This window comes from Neodiprion lecontei, chromosome 7 (assembly GCF_021901455.1).
Source record: "Neodiprion lecontei isolate iyNeoLeco1 chromosome 7, iyNeoLeco1.1, whole genome shotgun sequence".
Lineage (NCBI taxonomy): Eukaryota > Metazoa > Arthropoda > Insecta > Hymenoptera > Diprionidae > Neodiprion > Neodiprion lecontei.
Genome location: NC_060266.1, coordinates 16,274,846 through 16,290,282, shown reverse-complemented (window position 1 = coordinate 16,290,282; position 15,437 = coordinate 16,274,846). Strand labels below are relative to the sequence as shown.

The window sequence follows — 15,437 nt, the reverse complement described above, 5'->3', positions numbered from 1 at the left end:
TCTAAGGCTATGCCTGTGATTATACGAAGAAAGATGAATCGATCTAAATTCCGATGAAATTCCCAATTTGAAAAGGTCCGAAAGCACCAAATTCTAAATTTTTTGGTGGTGAAACTTAACGAAAAGAAATCGAACTTTGACTAAACATCAAAGGTTCGAATGGTCCGAAACCCGACGCTCAAAGTTCCGAACGGACAAAATGCCGTAAGGGCATACCTCCGACTAGTCAAAGTTCCGAAAGTGCAAAAATGAGAAAATTTAAAAATCTGAAACAATGAATTCGGAGATAAGTCCGATCACGCAGGACTACAGAGTCCGACTTTTCACCAAGGAACTCGAATCAGTGTTGTCCGGTGCTGCTACGACCGGTGAAAGACGGAAGCTTCGGGTTCATCTGTCGCTTGCGGGGTGTGTGATGATGCTTCAGCGAGACAGTCGCCTGTTGCACAGATGTGGCCAGTTGATCAAGCGGGCAGCACGCCAGCCGAAGCACGGGGCAATCTGCAACACACACGTATCTCTAGTGAGAAAAAACACATACAAAGAACATTGAAACACATTTATTATTATTTTTCCGCCGTCTGTCACTCCGTGTCGTGCCGTTACGTTCGTTCGATCGGTGACTGGCTTTTTGTTTTCACGGAGAAGCTGCCGTCTTAGTCGGGCCGCGGCGCATTTGCTCTTCCGACGGAGACGATATCATTCCCGGTCTCGTCTTCGGGTGCGTAGAAATAAATATCTACTCTTGACTGACTGCCAGTTCCTCGTTCCACCCCTGCCAGCCTACTGTCCGCCGCTCTCCACCAGTGTGAATACAGTTGCGCAAACCGTCATCGTCATACTCCGCCCGAGACCTACGACATCGATAGAGGAGAGACTCGAGGCGAAGAAAAGAGATAGGCGGCCGTCCGAGACAGTCCGCGGTACTCTCACACGGTAAGTCCTGTATTGTTGTTGCTGTTGCGTGGTACTCTTTATTTTTTTTTCCCGATCTTTGGTACTACGGTAAAACCTCGGTGTACCGAACCATCAATTATGCGAACGTTGGCTCAAAAAATATATTTTCGGTATGAAATATGCATCGTTGCTCGGTAAAAAATGTGTAACAGTCGATCGTCGATTGTCAATTGACGAGTATATAAAATCAAAGTAATAAAACGAGCGTTCGGTGTTTGAAAAAGGTTGAATATGTAGTTATAGGTGTTTAATATAGACTGTCAATTTAAATTTGTGTTCTATGTAGCCCTTAAGATAATGATTGCTTTTCGGCTATTTTGATTATAAGAACTAATCGTAAGCTCATTAACAGTTACAATTAATTCGGATAATCGAGGTACTACTGTATTGAATCATCCCCCCCGCACCCGTGATCCTTGACGGTTCGGTCCTCTCTGCGGCCACATGTCAAATCGTCTCGTCTATGGAGTCTACATAATACCTATGACCTAACCAGATACGGTGATTATCGTTCGAAATGTGGGTATGAGATATAAACTTTTTTTTTTGTTTTTATATCGTAGACCATTGAATAAAAATTATTGCAAACCTTAGAGCTGCGTTATATCGCGTGTCGTCACAAACAGAAAATCATTCACGTTCAAGACACGGTAGAAATTACGGAAAGTATGCAGGCATGATATGCAAGTAGGCCTGTCCCCGAGAGGGACTGCATCCTCTCAATACCTACAAGAGCATGCGCGGTCAACAGAAGACGGACTAGTTAGAGCCACTCGAGGCAAACCAGCCTGTCTGGTATCTTGCTCTCCTGTATTTCCCTTCTGCTCCGTTCATTCGCTGCTGGTCGTCGTACCAGCTCTGAATCAAATATGCGCCTACATACACTGCAGCTGACAATGAGTATGAATACTCGCCTGCGATCCCTGCGATATAATGCTGGAACACATAATACACACACCTATCTAGATCAGTCGGTTTTTTATTATCAGTACGATTCGGAAAGGATACTAGCGATGGTCACTAAGCTAAAAATAATCGATGCATCAATTAATCGAGTCCAAAAAAATAAACCGAGCACGACTCGATTGAATAGGTAAGAATTAAACGATTAATCGACTATTTTGTATTTTTTTAAACGATGCATATGAAACCAAAATTTCGCAAGTTTCAGTACGTAGTCTTAAAAGGAGAAAAGTTTTTTTGATCATTTGTAGTTTAATTTAAAACACTTTTCAATTTCAGGTGAAAATATTCATTTATCTTTCACTTATTATATCAAATACGTACTTAGTAAGGCAGTGATAATAGTCGATACTTCAATCACATAAATTGATATTGTATTGCGTCATTCATGAGAGTAAAAAACAAAAACCGATTGTGAGGAAAAATAATCGTGTCGGTTGATTAATCGAGTTTGAAAAATAATTGATTATACTCGATTAATCGGGAAAAAATAATTGATTTAATCGAATATCGACTATTTTTGGCCATTATTATTGTATTGCAGCGTTTATGGGAGTAAAAAACAAAAACCGATTGTGAAAAAAAATAATTGAGTCTGAAAAATAATTGGTTATACTCGATTAATCGGGAAAAAATAACCGATTTAATTAAAAATCGGTAATTTTTGGTCACTCTTAAAGGATACTTATAAATCATTTTTTCGCATATATTTGCCATCCCCATTTCATCAATTTTCCTCTTCGTACAATCATTTGTGCAAAATAATTAATTGAATTTTCTAGTGTGGCGAAATCTTGTTGATTTCCTGATATTTCAAAATTATATGACGATGAAGTTAATAATATTACTGTAACGATGCATGTATCGAAAAAATCGTTACTTCGTTCCATTGGGAATGTCTGAAATTGATTAAACGATGCTGAATTAAATATATTCGTATTTTGCAAAGCCAACTCGTTGGAAGTCATTCTAAAATTGCGCAATAATGATTTTTCTCTGACATTTCTTTACGTTAACATTACTAACCTTACCATCATAAAATTATCTGGTTCTCCTTAGCGACGAAAGAAAAGTTTAGCCGTGTAATGTATATTGCCTACTTACATTCGATTAGTTCGTGAATGTTGTTAGAAACTTTTAATAAAATCAACTGTCGAAAGTCATCGATCAAAGTCATTAATCATGTTTGTTAAGTTAGCACAATTACATAAAAATATCAAAATAAAACGCTTTATATAATTAGCCGTTAACTAGCCATTGATTAGCTGCGGAAACGTTTATTTTACCACGTGTCACATTTTCCAAAAAATTGATGGTCAGACAAACTTCACAACAAGATAGCACAACCACTAGTGAGATAACTACGAAGAGTTGATAGTTGGTTAGTTAATTTTTAATGAGACTGTAATTTGCCGCTGATTAGCCGCTAATGATCAGGCGTAGTTTTAATTCAGTTAGATCCCAAATTTTCGAAACAACTTGAGGGTATACCCATTTCACTATTAACAATTAATCCTTGATTGTTGAGAATTATGAAAAGCACCAAATTTTGCCGTTCATTAGCCGCTAATGAACCATGAAATTAATGAAGGATGAAGTTCATATTTTCGCGATCTAAGCATTGTCCGAAATTCCGTAACACTCATTATATATTGATACCTAAACCCTATCGCCGCAATCAAACATTGTTATAACATTTTGAATATTGAATGCATAGGAAGGATGAATTTCAGGAAAAAAATCGCATAAAAATTGACGATACACGCAAATACGCAACTAATCCCGTGTGACGGCAGAGGTGTTACGTCGCTTTAATGTCATGTTTTGAACGTCTGATAGTGGTAACTTTCAAAGGGGAAAAATGATCTACTATATTTACCTGAATAGCGTGTCACAGGCACCATCCACAAGAGCATGATATGAATTTCACAGTTAAGTTCGATTTTTCGAGAAATCATTGGATATAAATGTACACGAGAGAAACTTTTAGTTCCGGTTACCGCTCAGTCCTAAACTATTTTCATTTTTTACCACAATCGCAAAAATATAGTTCTGTGTATAAAATGAAAATTAGATTTGTAGCTGTTACCAGAAAGTCTAGTATCTGTTACAATTATTTCTCATTACGATCACTGTTACTATATTTTCTTGTAACAGTTGCAAAAATTTAATGCTTGTTCAACAATAAATTGATGTTAAAGCCTTATTTATCTAAAAAAAAGTAGAGTAAACCGAACAAATTGATTTTGCGTTGCAATTACCAAAAAATGATCGACAATAGCAAAAAATGGTACGTGTACCTCGTTTTTCGTAATTCGAAACAACGATACCTGTTTTACTAAATTTTTCTAGTTACTATAACAAGTGAAATTTTTCTCAGTACAGTAAGTACCTATCAGACGGTACGTCTCATGGAGGGTACTGATAATATTCTACTATCATATGAATAAGAATGATAAATACAGAATGGAATATTCGTGTGCCGTTGACATCGAGCAAAACAACAATGTTTTAAAGGAAAAAAAAATACATGAAAAACGGTAAAAAAAATAATTTAATATTCTGAAAAAATCTGTACGTGTTGCAAATTCGATTTCGAAACGTTAATCGTATGGATTTTGCGATATCTCATTTTTTTTATGACAAATAAAATGCACAGATCTTATTACAATTGTTTTAATTTTTACTTTCTGATAGTTGAATTTTACGTCAAAAATACCCCGTATTAAAAAAGTTTCAGACCGGTGCTAAAAAAGTTAAGACTCGTGCAGAGCTGCTCATAATCAAGAAGTTTTCTCGAAACTCGCGAATTAGGTAAAATTAATTTTCGTCGTAGCAATGCGCACCGGTAATATTATTCGATATTCTAATAACGCAACGGAATGTAAATTTTGAACTCAGTGAGAATTCTTGAACTCCTCGGAAATTTCTTCAAAACTCTGGAGGTTTGTACGATTCCATAAAAAAAAGAGTAATGGTATTTTTCAATAATTTTTTTTTCTTGTATCATAAAAAACCAGAACTGTTGCTAGTATGGGCACAGAAATATATAACTATTCGAGTACTGAACAAAACTGCTAACTTTACTATTCGAAAACTGACAAAAACTGAGGTTTTTTCAGAAAGTTAGGCGTCCCTTGAAATTGGCACCACATATTCTGAAAATGACTTTCCAAATCCTTGCGAATCGCAACTATTTTAAAAATTTTTCTGCAACTCTAGAACTCAAGAGAATTCCAACCGTCTGTCTCCAGGAAAATATCAATTTTATCGAATCCGGTGCCAACTTTATAGGTACACGTAAAGTTCTATATCTTTTACGTGCTCTCAATAACTTGAATAGAAACGGTGGACTCCTACTAGATATGACGACATGATGATTTTACTGTTCTCCATTGTAATAAAAACAAACTTACTGGTCATCATAGTGTAGAAGCAGACTATTTTGGGTGTTCGCCTCTGGTTTTGATATAGAATTGCGACATTTGCAGCTTTAATGAGTCAATAATACTTAAGTTTTGATAGTAGTCAAAACAAGTGGCTATTTATGCGGCCAGTAAAAACTAACCTAATGTAACCTGACTACGTATCCTATTAAAAATGAGATCAAATGAAAAAAAACTGAAGCCCTCCGTGAAAACAGCAGCAAAAACAAACAAGTGATGGGGAATACTTTCACTGTGTCTGACTTACAAGATAATGCAGCTCACATATTATGCGAAGCGTATCAACGGTCACACTCGAGTCGAAAATTGACTATGTTAAATTCAAGTTAAACTGTCACCCACATTTTTGTATTTTGGTTCAGAATTAAGTTTGTCGAATTCTTTCATTATTTTCAATCACTCGACTTTAAAGAAGAACATTTTAGTTCTGTTTAAAAAAATCTCAAGACTCAAATCTTCTATTGTATATTTGCTGGTGGTTGTGCTACTTTCAAGAATTCAATCAGTACTGCCAAAAATTTCTATTGAAAATTCAACTCCCCCGACAAATTCCAAAATTTCATGGGTCATTAGCGACTAATGGGTGGCAAATTTTGGTGCCTCTGACATTGTTTTCACGACCAATATTCCATAGCTGATTTGCAGGTGGTTGTGTGATCAATATTTTTTTACATCTTAGGTTCTCACAAAATCCCGAATTCCATGATTTATCAATCACAAATTTTGGTGCATTTGACTATTTTTTACGAACAATCTTTCATAGGTAAATTTTAGGCGATTGTGATGTTTTCAAGAGAAATCTTCGTAGTTCTCTCACTAGTAGTTGTACCATTTTATTGTGAAGTTTGCCGGACAATCGATTTTTTCGAAAATTCGACATGCTGCAAAATAAATGTTTCCACGGCTAATCAGTAGCTCATTAACGGCTAATTATCCAAAAGGATTCATTTCGATAATTATAAGCGGTTATGATCGAATGGAAGACATCTTCAGCAGTTTACCCTTTAGCTGGCACCTTTATCTGGTATAACATTGTTAGCACTTTCAGGTCGTTGAAGACCCCAACCGAAAATTGCTTGCTGTAACGAAGCAATTTAATATTTTTACTTGAATATTTTTTTTTTGCGGTATTCACTTAACAGTCTTTTACAAGATAAAAATGGTCGCAACAATAGTTTTTAATTCTAAGATAGTAAAAAATGCAATCACACAAGCCAGTTCAAGGTTAATGCAAATTTTATGCTTTGTTTTTTGTAACGCCTGGTTTATGGGAAATTTTAATCGTCGTATTCCGTAAGTAGAACAGGAATTAATTTCTACATTTTTTCAGATGTTTATTTTTCACTTGTAAAAACGATGCATTTTCGTATTTTTTAGTCAGAATCCTTCTTCTTCTACCATATTACATTGGCGTAATATCATAATACTAATACTAATCAAAATACGTAATCAATGCTGAATTTTCTTTTCCTAACTGTACGAGATTTTTCTCACTCGTTTTATCTGTCAATGCTAGGGAGGCTGTGATGCACGCACGCACGCCTCGCGATACTGTTGACTGATTTTGACAATTAGCAGTGTTAGTCTCAGGACCGGTACCCTCCTTCTATCTCTCATATATACACGGTAGAACAATTTTCGTAAATAACGTGTTCATCTATGAAGTTTTTAGCCAAAAAAAATTAGTTTTAATTGTGAATATTATATACGTAAAACTGATTGTTTTGAGCTCTCGACCCATTAACGATTTCTGCAGACGCCAAAATTTTGAGTTACTTATTAGTTTACGATATTTTTTAGAAGAGAAGGGCGCGGGGATTCACTGTTTTTTTTTTAAAGTTCTCATTTCTCTGTTTTCAGAGAAAAAAGGAAGTTATTGTAATCATCTCGAGAATGAAAATCTGAGTTTTCACTAGGTCTTCACGTTTCGAAATTTAGAGAATCACTCACCTCCGATCATTTTCAGATAAACGGCTGTGTGTATGTAGCAACCAGATTTCAATGATTTTGGTCTCAATTGACGCGGCTTTACCAAACTTAGAACTGAACAGATTCTGGCTATGATCGGTTCAGTACTTTTTCAATCATATAAATACCAAAATGATATAACAATGATGATATCTTGAGAATGGAGGAACGGATTTGAATGAAAATCGGTACCCCCAAGTTTTTTGGATCGCTAATCACGAATCTGAGGTCAGATTTGCAAATTTCAAGTTTGGCGTATTCAACCAATCAAGCTTAAAAAACTAACAACTGGATTTTGATGAAAATTGGTACTCACCGGTTTGTTTCGTGGCTGATTACGAAACTGATGTCAGATTGCGAACTACAAATATGGCGATCCAATATGGTGTAAAAATATTTCAAGTCAAGTCTGAAGCCGCTTGTCTTTTATTATAGAGAAACTCATCTTTGCTACGCATTTATTTGCACGCGCACAAATTCAGAAATGAAGTGGGCGATAATGGACTAAACTTGTTTTTATACTTGTTTCGTATTATTATTATATTACCATTAAAATTCAATGACGCCATGCATCGGATGATATAGCTGCAGATTTGATGATTGACTTTGAATATCCGAAGATTTGAACTCACAATCGGTATTAAAACATGGCAACCAGTTGTTAAGAAGAATTCACGGAATTCAAAAAATGGTCCGGGGAGACACGGAAACGTCAGTAAATTTTACGGCAGTGTAATGAAACGAGAAAGAATATCAGAGTAAATGCCCCTAAGTGGTAGGTAATTTATTTTTTATCCGACTTTAATAATTGAGCCTTGCACCTGGTTCTTCATGTTCTTCTTTTCATGCCGTTTTATCTTTTGTCCCACTCTTCTTCTACTTTATGGCCAATACCCATCTCTTACAAATGGTAGCTATTATTTTCTAGATTACACCTTGTTGTTAGTCAGGTAATGTACCTAACTGCATGCAGGTAAATGTTGATAGGTGGCAAGTGTAGTAGCGACAAGCCACTGCAGTTTATTCGTTATACACCACTCAGACACACGTGCAAATGTATAAACAAAATTATTTGTTATATATTATAAGCAAAATTTCAATCTCCTGGCACCCAAACCATCCGCTCATCCTTCACTGACATCCACGAGGTGTACAGAAGTGGAAAGGGAATGGCACAGCTGAAACTCTGACAATAGAAATATACGAGCAGTAGAAGGAAACAAAATTCAGAAGGCATCAATTTACGTCAGTTTTATAGAGGTTGAAAAGAAACGATCATTATATCAATCCGTTTATTAATATGTAGGTAAGTATGTAATATGTTTTCGAGGATTAGTTGACAGAAACATTACATTTTCATTGTCTATCGGTTAGTCATACTTGAATTCATGTTTACGTACGGCGAAAAGTCATCCATTTGGATTCACTGGAAGTCACACGAAATCATGTAAAAGTAACTTGAACTAATGAGAAGATAGGCGAAGTTACATGGAATTGAGTGAAGCTAGTGGGATTGATGATAATCCACTTGAGAGTAGGGGGACTAAATTCCAAAATTTTTCGTTACTTACCATTTGATCGGCTGCTTGCTTGACATAAAGTCATTTTTGAATTTATAATCTCTAGTTGTTGGGAAGGGTTTTCAATTTGCAACAAAAGTTACTCATTGTCAGAGTCTCGATTAGGTTAGTTATCTATTGGTGAGGAAATTATGCCTTACATAACGTCAGGGAAAATATCGTTATTGAGCAGTTTCGGAACGATTTTCGAGGAGTTGGTTTTCCAAAATAAATATATATGACCACGTGTTGTGTAATCATGGTTTAGTAAATTTCAGACAATCCTGAAAGTGCGAAATAACGTTGTTAAGTTCATTCTCGTATTGAGCAAAGGTTCACTTAATAATTTGAAAATGTAGGAATAATGGGGTAATCTTTTTCGTTGCATCGGTATACCTATCAATACCACGATCCGCCAACTCTTCTCATATTACGCTTCGTTGCCGGCTTTCAAATCACTATCGGTAGATTCTGAGTTCTTTCACTAATCACATCTAATGATTGGTCCTTAGCGCTGGCGGTCGTCATCTCTCTCGGTTGGCTACTCTCAAACATAGGCTCGCCCCAATTGAACGGTCTCGCATACACAGAGCGTGCTTGTAGCCGACGTGGTGAGCTTAGTTTCAGCTCCTCCTGCTAATTGAAAGTCGGAGTTGTAGGTACTCGTACATTCAGTGCGCGGACTCCTCAGGCCACGAACTACCGTATCATCATAGATCATGTATGAGAGTGAAGAAAGCACCGTGTGTACAAATTCTACACCGAATATTGCACCCATTGAAAGTTTGCGCCAGGTTTTCTCAATCTCTAAATCTTATCTACCTTTTCATTGGTCAGATCAATTTACACGCTGTAGGTGCAGTTTGATTCCATATTATGAAAAGATCTTACGGTACCTTCAAGATTAGTACATATTACGGATATGCAGTCAAATAATTTTTCATCCTAACCGCTTTGTTTCCCATTTGGATATATATCTGTCTCTAATCTTTCACGATCTCTTGGGTATCTTGTCCCACTCCATCTGCGTCTCGACACCACATCGACTACGGCTTGATACTTGTTGAGCTGACAATGAGCTCTTTACTCCTCGACTGCACGGAGTCTATAAAGCTAGGCTAAGCTGGACGGTTGATCCGGTTGGATGGCGGCTTCAGGAAGAGACCAGCCAACTTGATACGTCACAATTTAGCTGTGTGTGCGGTACTTACCCGTGTCTAGTACGTCTCTGACGTATTATAAGTGCACTCACGTATGCACGCAGATGTCTGTGGTGTCTGTTTGTTGCGCACGCCAAGGAAACAACTGGCAGAACACTTAGGAGCTCTGCTATCCGAGAGTTCATACCTACTGCAGTCTCTTTGGTGCATAGACTGCTTATACACATTATTATGTCGCGTCGTCGTGGCTTTGTATTATCCCATACACGTGTCTAATAGTTCCTAATAGTGTAGCTGTTGCACAGCCGTATATGGGATGATCTACGAACCTTCGACCAGCTTTTTAAGGTCATATTTTCGATTTGGCCAAAATTACGATGTGAGTAGTATACGCTAAGTGCGAGATGTGAAAATACTGCAATTTTCAGGTCTCCGGCTCTTACTGTTTATGAGGAACACGTCGACCAGTTTCGTTCCTTATTTTTATTTTTTTAATTGAACTTTTATCCACGAATTTTTAGCATTCCTTGTCGTCGAAAAACAGATATGACCTAATGTCTTTGTTTTTTGTATGTAGAAAAACTGTTATTTCTGCATACGCCACCCATTTCGAGTTGGTTCCTCAGTAAGTGCCGAAAAAAAAAACAATTTCTCTAAAATACTCTGTTAGTCGTGTATTTGTGAAGGCTGAAAAATGAATGGTTTTTATATTTTTGGTGCAAAAATTAGATATTTTGAAGTGTATCCTGATATTTTCAGAGTGGGGTGAAGATGATATCATGATTAGATTACTACAATCTTTTCAGAGATCTCGAATTTTTGGAATATTTAAAAAAAAAAAAAATTGTTCAACGAATTTTTTGTTTCTGCTAAGGGAAAAAATGTGCATTTCGGAGTATATTCTGACTTCAATTTATAAATGAAATTAATATAATTAAACCGCTGTAAATATACCAGTGATATACACTCATCGAAAACATCAACGTCCGCCTGTTTTTGACCAAAAAAAAGTTCAACTTTTTCATTTGTGAATCAACTCTACTTGCAATTTATACAATGTTACAGCGTTTTAAAGTTGAACATTTTTTCGTCCAATAACAGGGGGGCCCATTAACTTTTTCCACGAGTGTAGAATATATCCCAAAAATATCCAGCTTACTGGAATATCGATACCGATTCAATAGTCAATAATAACCCTATTTTCGATTCACTTTGTACATATCAGGATTTACTCCGAAATATCTACTCTGTTGCTAAAAAACAACCTATACAATTAATTATTATTTTTTTTTTGAGTGTTTCCGATTTGATTATGGTCCCATTGTCATCTGTTTTCTATACTTTATCTAATTATAGATTTTTACTCAGTGAAACCGGGAGGAATACTCAAAAAATTCCATCACGTCAGGTTTTTTCTTGAACTCTTGTTTGTAGTTTGACTCAAAGTGAAACTCTCGTTTAACGTGAAATCTGGTATCCTATTCTTACTTGTAATAATCTTATGCAAAAGTGATTTCTGACTTCCATTTAATATGTATTAAAGTGAGACTCAATAAATACAAACAGGGAGACAGAAAATGGAAAGCGAAAGCATGTTCGGAGAAGTATAAAAGATGAGAAGAAAAGGTTTTGTAGGGAAAAAGATTAAACACGGAGTGTTGTACATTTCGCGAAGAAATTGTTTGTTTAATTTTCCAAGAAATATTGTTTTAGTTTATTTGAATGTAATGGTGGTTTTTTCATTATTGATATGCTTTTTTTATGGCAACACCTTGTATTTTGCAAAAATACTGTACGTGATGGACGGAAATGAAGTAATTGTTTGATTCAGTGCACTCAAAAACATGATATTCACCAAAAACATCCCATGCAACTGAAATAAAATATTTTTTTGCAGACCTTTGTTAGTCCTTTATACACAATATTCGAATATGTACGGTCCAAAATTTTAATTAATTCAAATCTTTATGTAAATTGAAATATAGTAAACGTAGCTTATGAAACGAGTAATTTTCACTTGTTGTTCAACGATACCAGAGCAACTTACTTACTAAAATTAATGATTTTGCGCGTATTACACATTTTACGAAGTTCAACGCCTGTCAAATACGTTTTCTGTCATTCTTCAGTCGGTTTAAAAAGAATATTTAATCCAACGATTTCTGAAGATGTTTCCAATCAATAGGTTAAAGTTTTTTTCTTAAGTAAATCAATTTTTAATGACCAAAAAATAAAAATAATTCTCCCATAAATCCCACCAAAAGTCGTAAAAACACGGTGAGAATTTCAAAAAATGTATGGAATTTGTGTAGAAATTTTTTTTTACGATTTTCGGCATCATCTGTAGCGAAGTTGCGGAACCTGCTTATAATATAAAAAAAAAGATCACCTAGTTCAAGTTTTTGGGTTCTATTCAAGAAAAAAATTATTTCTTTCTCGACGTTTCAGATATTTTTGTAGAATTTATTTCTACTGGATAAAATGTAGGATACTAGGACCGAATGTCCTGGAAATAATAACTCGGAAAAAAAACTCATAACAAGAATAACTTGTGACAAAAATAACTCATGAGAAAGATGACTCATATCCTCAGTTTTTCATTTCTACACATGTGTAATTATTAATTGGCTCAGTGTTATGAAAAATATGTTTGAAGTTTAGCGATTATTTGATAATTTTTTTTTTTTTTCTTTACCAAAAATTAAATATAACGTCACGAAAAAAACATAGCCAGATTATGTAACGTTAGATTCTTTTTTCGAATAATTTTTAAATCAAAATACTGTCATAAGGGGGTTAGATTGACTTTTTTTTCAACCATCAAGCTTTCACTATACTTTGGATTTTTTTTGTGTCCTTTCCATCGAATTCCACCATACTTTCCAACAAATACCAACACTCACTTTATTATTATTAATTGCCGTAAGGTTCGATTCCTGCGGAGAGCTTTATCTCTCTTTACACGATTCCTTGGGCGATTTAATTTTCGGTGAAATGGTTCGAAATCTCGGATTCTCGATCGACACGGAATGCCCCATATATTTATCATCGATGCTAGAATTCTAGGAACTACGTTGTTCAGGGTGCTGCTCTTCCTCGTCGACGGCAGGCTCACTGCCAATTTGTAGCCATGCCAACCAGGCAACTGGGCAACAACTCCTCCCCAGAGGAGGTTCCGTAGACTCTTACTATAAATCACAAACTCGGGTAGACTTGTATATATTACAAATTTATAGATATGTACGCTAGGCTGGTCCAAAAGAATTAACTATTACTTTTTTTTTCCAAGTCACACGTTTAAAATTAATTATAGGAAGAGAGGTCTGTTATAATTTGAGTCCTTAATGTTAATATTTAGTGATTCCTGAACGCAATTATCTATTTTCCATTTAATTAACACGCGCAAGTAGTTTTAGTTGTTTCTGAATTTTGTAGCTCAGTAACGAGGCAATGTACATAAATGTCCGATATATATTTTTGTAGGGAATTCAATGCCCTACAAAAAAGATCTCTTATAATTTTTTGATAACTCAACGGGGTTAAAGTTGAAATCATGTAAAAATTCATTCCTTTAGAGATTAACAGTGAATATTATAAGTCTTATCGCAAAATATTGTGGGTTTTTTTTTTTTTTTTTTATAAAACAATTCAACCGCCATAAAATCATGTCGTTGAATTAAATTTAAACTTACGTAAATTTATTTTGTAATTATTAAAAGTAATGATATGTAATATATGTAATTTCACTTTAGAAGCATGTTGTTTTTAATCAACAAATATATTAGCTCAAGTTGAAAGTGAATTGAATGACATGATTTGGTAGCGTATGAAATACTTTGCAAAAAAAAAAAAAAACCCGCAATATTTTGTAATAAGTCTAGTATTTTCGCTGTTAACTGTGAAGAACTTTTGAAAGAGTCAAGTTATCAAAAAATTATAAGAGACCTTTGTTGTACAGCATTGAATTCTTTACAAAAATATACAGCGAAAATTTATGTTCATTTCCTCGTTATACTGTGCTATAAAATTCAGAAATATCTAAAACTATTTTCGCGTGTTAATTAAATGGAAAATTCCGTTCAGGAACCACTAAATATTAACATTAAGGGCTCAAATTATAACAGACGTCATATTCCCTATTTCTAAAACTATTAACCGTGTGACTTTGAAAAAAACAAATAGTCGATTTTTTTGGACCATCCAAATGTACGCATGTACAATGCACCTCGGTACGCATTTATACGTCGCGTTCTGTAACAATACCGGATCGCATTGTCTGCCACAATATGTGCATCGTCATCGTCATCATCACCGTAATCGTCATGATAGAACGTAAGTTCAGATTTGTGTATTGTAGCTGTATGAGAATAGGCATGTACACACAAATCAGAAGCTTAGAAATGCGCTCGCATGCATTGTTATTATGTATGTGAAAGCAGTAGTTACGTGGATAAGTAATTATTGTGCGTTTATGAATTGTATGCATGCACGTGTAGATGACTGTGCACGTGTAACGACGTACTGGATTTGACTGCTAATCGTCTTCAAAAAGTGGCGTAAAGGAGGGGGTGTAATTTGAACTAGGATGTATCTGTGAGTGTTGGAATCTCTACGCTGTCAAAGGAAAATGTATAGAATTTATCGCATACGTAGCTGAAAACCTTTATTCTATCAATAAATAGTTGCACAAATCATAATTTATTTTACACATTACCGTAAATACGTTATTGTTTTACGGACTTAAGCAACATAGCGAATAGAGTAACTGAATTTCGAGCTATTCCTGCGAACGTGATTAATGTCTCTGAGATATACTTTCTAGTCGAATATTCTTGAGTTTATCGTAACATGAACAACGTGTGAACTTTATTAATTCAGCGCGTTGTATAGATTGTATAAAATTATGCCGTCGCCGTTAATGCGAGTATATTATAACTATCATTATACGGATATGACACGTTATAACCAATTATGTTGTTAACTGGAAACGTTTTGAGTACAGGTCTTCTGAATCTAGTCTTGAAATTTTCAGTTAACCATTTGAGACTGTTATTGATTTCATAATCATCGATTGCTTTTTATAGAAATCTCGACTTTTCATATTGAATCCGATATGTCTCGATCTCAAACTTCCAATTTTCCGCAGATGCGAAATGTGAAACATAATCACTGACTTGAAAATTGATTTTTTCTCATGCCAATGCAGTTACTGAATTTAAAATTCTTCAAAGAATTATTCACAACGACAATTGTTGGAAACGAGCAGGCAACATCTGAAACCGAAATCATAAAAAGTCCCTAAATTCGTGGCTCCTCGTAAGCTTGTTTAATTGACCTTAATCAGTGACCTTTTGTATTATAAGTGTTGGTAAAAAAGTTATCAA

At 35.2% G+C, this 15,437-nt stretch overlaps 1 protein-coding gene across 1 annotated transcript in view; it reads left to right on the top strand.

Annotated features, from left to right (window-relative positions):
• The first annotated feature begins 439 nt into the window (after positions 1–439).
• Positions 440–15,437, top strand: part of LOC107218359 (protein N-terminal asparagine amidohydrolase) — a 65,375-nt gene continuing 50,377 nt past the window's right edge. The window contains exon 1 of the mRNA XM_015656203.2: positions 440–936. The gene's annotated coding sequence lies outside the window, so the exon portion shown is untranslated. The remainder of the gene's footprint in view (positions 937–15,437) is intronic.